Here is a 6,333-nt window from a genome sequence, read left to right on the forward strand (position 1 = left end):
CAAGTATGACACTCAAATCACATCCATATCCGTCTTTATATTTACGCCATAGGACATTGCAAAGAATGAAAAGTACATTGAGTACAGCCTTGTCCTTGTTTTGCTTGGAAACTGTAGGCCAGTTGTCCATTTTGACACACTTTCACAACATTAATCTAACTCTCCGCAACATGTGTTACACAATGGGGAGGCTATGGCCTGCGGCTAATCCGGACAAGAATGTAGACAGATGTATTAACAGTAGGAGGGAATGTACTTGGCGTCGCGGTATACACACTCTAAACAAGAACAGAGGCTCTGCTGAGTTTACGCCGACATCCATCAGGCCTTTTGAGCCTGGGGGATGAAGTGAGTCTGGAGTATGAGGCTTTCAGATGAGGAGGAGGGGGAGGGGGGGGTGACCAAGTAGAAATAACCCAAATCTGAAATATATACAATATTGGACACTGGACACTGAAAATGCTTCCAGTTACATGTATTCAGAAAGATACCACATACCAGTCAAACGTTTTTGACATTTTTCTTTATTTTTTATATTTTCCACATTTTAGAATAGTAGTAAAGACAAAACTACCATATGAAATCATACAAATGGAATTATGCAGTGACCAAAAAAGTGTTAAAAAAAAAAAATCTTATATTTTAGATTCTTTAAAGAAGCCGCCCTTTGCCTTGATGGAAAGACAAAGGCTTTGGAAAGAAATTCATACATAGGATCAACTTCACTATTTATATTTGTCTACGGAACAAATTTCAAGCACTGAAGCATAATGGCTTTAAGATGATGAAAAACATGTGTCCAAACTTTTGGCTGGTGGTGTATGTGTCTGCATACATACATGTGCCACTGAGACACTATTTACTTAAATCCTCATAAGGGAGCCGTTTATAATCCTGTCACATAAACTTCAATAGCCCAGACCCTATTCAGCTCCCCTGAACCACGACAGAGCAGCCACCGCCCTTTATCTGCCCATCTCCCCCCCTTTTCTCTGTAACTCTTTCGCTGTGTCGTATTCAAAGCCGACCTCTTGACCCCGCCGTGACCCCTGCTGCCCCCACCAGCGGCCGGCTGAATGGACTACAGGAAAAACACCGCCTCGCAACCTGCAGGAAGCCCCCGACCTTCGACCCCACCGCCTCTCTTTAGGGCCACTCCAAAGCCAGGAGGGGTATTTTTTTATTTTTTTTACACAGGAGGTGACGCTTTTCCACACCATCTGACCTGGGACTCTCATCAGCACTCCTGTGTTACCTGAAACACTTCAACACTTTCACAAGAAAGCACTCACTTGCCAATTTAAAGGGAGAGTTGGAATTTCTTTCTCATCATATACTTTTAGGACACACGTTTGTGTAAATCATGGGTGGTGACCTGCCAAATTGGCTGGAAGAATATGGATATAGAGTTGCAGGGGGGCCAGTGGCGCAATGGATAACGCGTCTGACTACGGATCAGAAGATTCTAGGTTCGACTCCTGGCTGGCTCGTCTAGACTTTTGTGATTGAAGTTGTCCTGAAAACCCGAGTGCTGGAGTACAATCCCTTCTGTGGCCATACTAGCTGAAGTATCAGGAGAGTTTATCAAACAAAATAAACCACAGTTTCGTCCACACTCGGCCCTCTCCGTCGGCTATAAATTTGGTAGCGGTACCTCTTAAAACGGCCGAACGGCACCCCTGGAAAAAACCCTGACGACTTCCAAAACGAAGCCAGTCTGAAATTGGAAGCTCGAATTTGGAAGTACTCTCCAAACCCCGTAGATTTCGATGTGGATGTCCCAGAGTTCTGATTTTCACATATGTTGTTCCCGGGGTCACGGCCTTTCAGGAAATGTCTTTGTTTTTTTTCTGTGACATCGTTTACTGCCGTTTTCCCTCGCTTCCAAAATGAGACAGGCTGAATTTGGAAGCGAAAAGGCTGAATTTGGAAGTCATCAACTTCTTCAGTAAATCATCATAGATTTCGCCCAAAATGAGTTTCTGGGCTATTTTAGGGATGGCAAACACATCTACGGAGTCGAATTTGAGCTATCATTTCAGGAAGTGGGCGAAATTGCCGTTCTATATCGAGTAACAGCGCCACCTACTGATGGCACCATGTCCTGGAAAGAACTCTTTGAGAGCTTTCCGAAACAGTCGGTCGCGTGAGACAAAAAGCCTAAAAAGTTTTTGGAAAATTTTAGAGGCCAAATTCCTTTGCGGCATTGTCGACGGCCCCGGTGAGGATCTGCCTGTCGATTTTGGTGTAGTTGCGACGTCGTTTGACCCCAAAACCGTGGGGTCAGGGTTCGGCCCATTGACTCAGAGTTGCCTGTTGGAAGCACTTTTCACCCCCTCCGGAAGGCCAAAGAAAAACTTAATCTGTCTGAGTTTGAAATATGTTGTAGTGCCAACAGCCCTCTAGCTCTGGTGCGAATTTGGTGCGGATAGCTCTTAAAACGGCTGAGCGGCGCCCCCTAAAGTAGTGTAAAAAGGCCTGAGGCCTTCAATTGACTTAGGTGCGAATTTGGAAGGAATTCTTTTTTGGAAGTGGGTTTTTTTAAGCTGAATTTGGAAGTGGGATTTTGGAGGCTGATTTTGGAAGTGGGAATTTGGAGGCTGAATTTGGAAGTGGGAAGTTGGGAGTGGGAAGTTGCAAGTGGAAGTATAGTCTAAGTCCACCTTGAGCAGTAGGGTCATATGTTAAAACCATATCAACTTCAGCTTCCAAATTCCCACTTTAAGGTGAAACTGTACTTCACTAAGACCGTGGAGGAGCCTTGGTAGCCATGGTAGCCACCCGTGCCGTCGGTTTTTCCGCACTTCCAGCAAGGCACTGTGGATGATCCACCAGCCAGAGCCTACACCTTCCTAACCCTAAGCCAAGGACAAGGCCAACAAAGACAAGGCCAACCGATACTTCTCACCAAATTAAGGTGAAACTGTACTTCACTAAGACCGTGGAGGAGCCTTTGAATTCTGAGGCAAGGACAAGGCCAACAAAGACAAAGCTAACCGCTACTTCTCACCAAATTAAGGTGAAGCTGTACTTTACCAAGACCGTGGAGGAGCCTTGGTAGCCATGGCAGCCGACGGTGTCCATGGATTTTTCCCCACTTCCAGCAAGGCGCTGTGGATGATCCATCCGCCAGAGCCTACACCTTCTGTTGACTGCAGACAGATCTCGCAGGAGGAGCTGATAGATATTTGTTGAGATGCAGTTTACTGAAGATCTTTTTTTTCTATTTTGTTGTAAAACGCCCATCAAATGCGATTATTCTCCAACATCTCAACAAATATCTATCAGCTCCTCCTGCGAATCTGTCTAGTGCTCTGGCGGATGGATCCCTAGTTTTTCCCCACATCCAGCAAGGCGCTGTGGACGATCCACCAGCCAGAACCAACACCACTTGTTGATCGCAGACAGATCTCCCAGGAGGAGCTCCCACTGTATATAGTTCATCTTGTCTTAAATTGTTTGTTCATCACAAGGGTTAGAGTTGGGGCTTTGTAAATAGTTCCATTTCATGTATGTTTTTTATTTGTTAACTTTCTTAGGTATTGTGGTAACACTTTATAATAACCATCATTAATAAATGGTAAATTGATAGCTAATTAAACTTTAGTTAATAGTTATTTTACTGTTAACAAACAATGAAATGATCATTAATAATGTTTACTAATTATTAGTAATGCTATAATTTATGTTATTTTATCATTAGTTTGTGTAATATAAAATCATTTGTTTATAAATTATATATTGTATCATAGCTGATAAGAGACGGTAAAAAGGGTAAAAAGCTATGATACAATATATAATTTATAAACAAATGATTTTATAACTAAAGTTTAATTAACTATCAATTGACCATTTATTAATGATGGTTATTATAAAGTGTTACCTATGTATTTAATGTATATAGTTAACTATGCATGTACCTGTATGTAAAAATTAACCAAAAGATTTCTGTGTGAAAAAGAACCCTGAAAGGGCAGATATAGTGTTTGTGTTCTCCATGGTGTATTTTTTAAAACCCATCACACTATCCCTTTATCCCTCAAAGCCACCCTGTGACTTACTTTGTGTGTTAATTTCTCATTTCATATTCATTCTCAGTTGATTCCATGCGTGTTCCAAATTCCAAGTTCAGCATATGACCCTATTGATCAGACTCAATTTTGACTATACTTCCAAATTGGGCACACTTCTAACTTCCAACATCCAAATTCCAAGTCCAGCATATCACCCTATTGATCAGACTCGATTTTTACTATACTTCCAAATTGAGCACACTTCCAAATTCCAACTTCCAACTTCCAAATTCCAAGTCCAGCATATGACACTATTGATCAAAGTCAATTTTTAATATACTTCCAAATTCCAACTTCCAACTTCCAACTTCCAAATCCAGCAAAGTGGCCTTAAACTGTACTGCTATTTTCAATGAACTTCCAATTCCAACTTCCAAATTCCAACTTCCAAATTGAAATTTTCTAACTGTGCCCCCTGGTGGCGAAAAGTATGTCTTCCAAATTGAAAATCAGAATTCCAAATTCAAGATTGAAAAACCCTGGTTCAAGTGGAAAAGGTGTTAGAGCTCCCCCATTTCAGTGATTGTCATATTAGGTACTACAGAAAAGTTTTAAAGATCTCATAGTAGGAAAAAGCTAGAAACATGAAACTATTTTTCCCAAGGTTAGGGTTAGCCCTAGTTTATGAAAACACTAACCAATAGTCTGTAGTTGCATTCTGAAATTTATTAAAAATACTTCCAAAATCAGCCTGTTGATTCTTCGAAGGTTAGGGTTCGAACCCTAATTAAGGTTAGGGTTAGGGTTAGGCAACTAAAACTATAGTTACGATTAGGAAACTACTATTTGGTTAAGGGTTAGTGTTTTTGTCATGGATAAATAAGAAAAGGTTTTGCTAAAAATGAAACTTGACAGTAGAAAACTTCTTGGCATTTGTTGATTGAGTTGGGAATTTATCAGCTCCCCCAACCTGCACACCCTTTTACATTTTCCACTGTGTTGTTTCAATGTCAAACTACTTTCATGGTGAGGAAACATATTTCTCTCACTTTTCATGCATGGAACATCTATTTACATTTTAACAGATAGTGCTCATTTCACAAAATTTCAGAAGACCAGGCTCAAAATGAACCAGCGGGCAGCTGGTGCCATTCTAAAGCCAGGAGGGTTTTTTTTTTTACACAAGAGGTGATGCTTTTCCACACCATCTGACCTGGATGCTTTGACTCAATGCTTAAGGCTAGGGTTAGACCAAAACTATGGTTAAGATAAAGTAACTAAAACAATTTAGTTCAGGTCAGGGTTAAGGTTTTGGCCTTCACTCACAGTAGAAAGGTTTTTGGCATGAGTTGGGGAATGGTGCACATGGTTGTAAATCATGGGTGGTGACTTGCAAATTTGGCTGGAAGAGCATAAGATTCACAGGGGCCAGTGGCGCAATGGATAACGCGTCTGACTACGGATCAGAAGATTCTAGGTTCGACTCCTGGCTGGCTCGTCACACTTTTGTGATTGAAGTTGTCCAGAGGGCCAGAGGATGATCCCTTCTGTCGCCATACTAGCTGAAGTATCAGGAGAGTTAATCAACTCAAATGAAACAAAAAACTACACGCTTTCGTAGAAATTTGTGAATGAACAAGATCTCTGAAATGTAGATTATGTGTTGTGGACACAAATTATGTGAAGATTACAGTCCTCTGCTACGAGAGAATAATGTGACAATAGCATGAATTAGACAAAACATTTTCATCTGTTTGTCACATAAAAGGGTTAGCTGATGGTTGAGTTTAGGCAAGTAAACAACTTTGGTTAAGGTTAGGGTTAGACAACTAAAACTACAGTTACAATTATTAAACTACTATTTGGTTAAGGTTAGGGTTACGTATTTTTGTCATGGATAAATAAGAAAAGGTTTTGCCGAAAAAGAAAACTTGACAGTAGAAAACTTCTTGGCATGAGTTGGGAATTTATCAGCTCCTCCAACCTGCACACCCTTTTACATTTTCCCACTGTGTTGTTTCAATGTCAAACTACAGCCTGTCCCTTTCATGGTGAGGAAACGTATTTCTCTCACTCAGCAACCACCTGAAACACTTCAACACTTTCACAAGAAAGCACTCACTTGCCAATTTAAAGGGAGAGTTGGAATTTCTTTCTCTTCATATACCTTTAGGACACACGTTTGTGTAAATCATAGGTGGTGACCTACCAAATTGGCTGGAAGAATATAGACATGGAGTTGCAGGGGGGCCAGTGGCGCAATGGATAACGCGTCTGACTACGGATCAGAAGATTCTAGGTTCGACTCCTGGCTGGCTCG

At 41.2% G+C, this 6,333-nt stretch overlaps 3 non-coding genes across 3 annotated transcripts; all 3 read left to right on the plus strand.

Moving 5' to 3' along the window:
- Positions 1-1,417: 1,417 nt before the first annotated feature.
- Positions 1,418-1,490, plus strand: trnar-acg (transfer RNA arginine (anticodon ACG)). Its single transcript has one exon. It is a non-coding gene; the product is annotated as a tRNA-Arg (tRNA).
- Positions 1,491-5,438: 3,948 nt separating this feature from the next.
- Positions 5,439-5,511, plus strand: trnar-acg (transfer RNA arginine (anticodon ACG)). The gene has a single exon. It is a non-coding gene; the product is annotated as a tRNA-Arg (tRNA).
- A 749-nt stretch (positions 5,512-6,260) lies between these two features.
- On the plus strand, positions 6,261-6,333 carry trnar-acg (transfer RNA arginine (anticodon ACG)). Its single transcript has one exon. It is a non-coding gene; the product is annotated as a tRNA-Arg (tRNA).

This window comes from Centroberyx affinis, unplaced genomic scaffold (genome assembly GCF_046629955.1).
Source record: "Centroberyx affinis isolate AG114_WGS23_722 - 3 ecotype Tasmania unplaced genomic scaffold, CSIRO-AGI_Caff_v1 ptg004874l_1, whole genome shotgun sequence".
NCBI lineage: Eukaryota > Metazoa > Chordata > Actinopteri > Beryciformes > Berycidae > Centroberyx > Centroberyx affinis.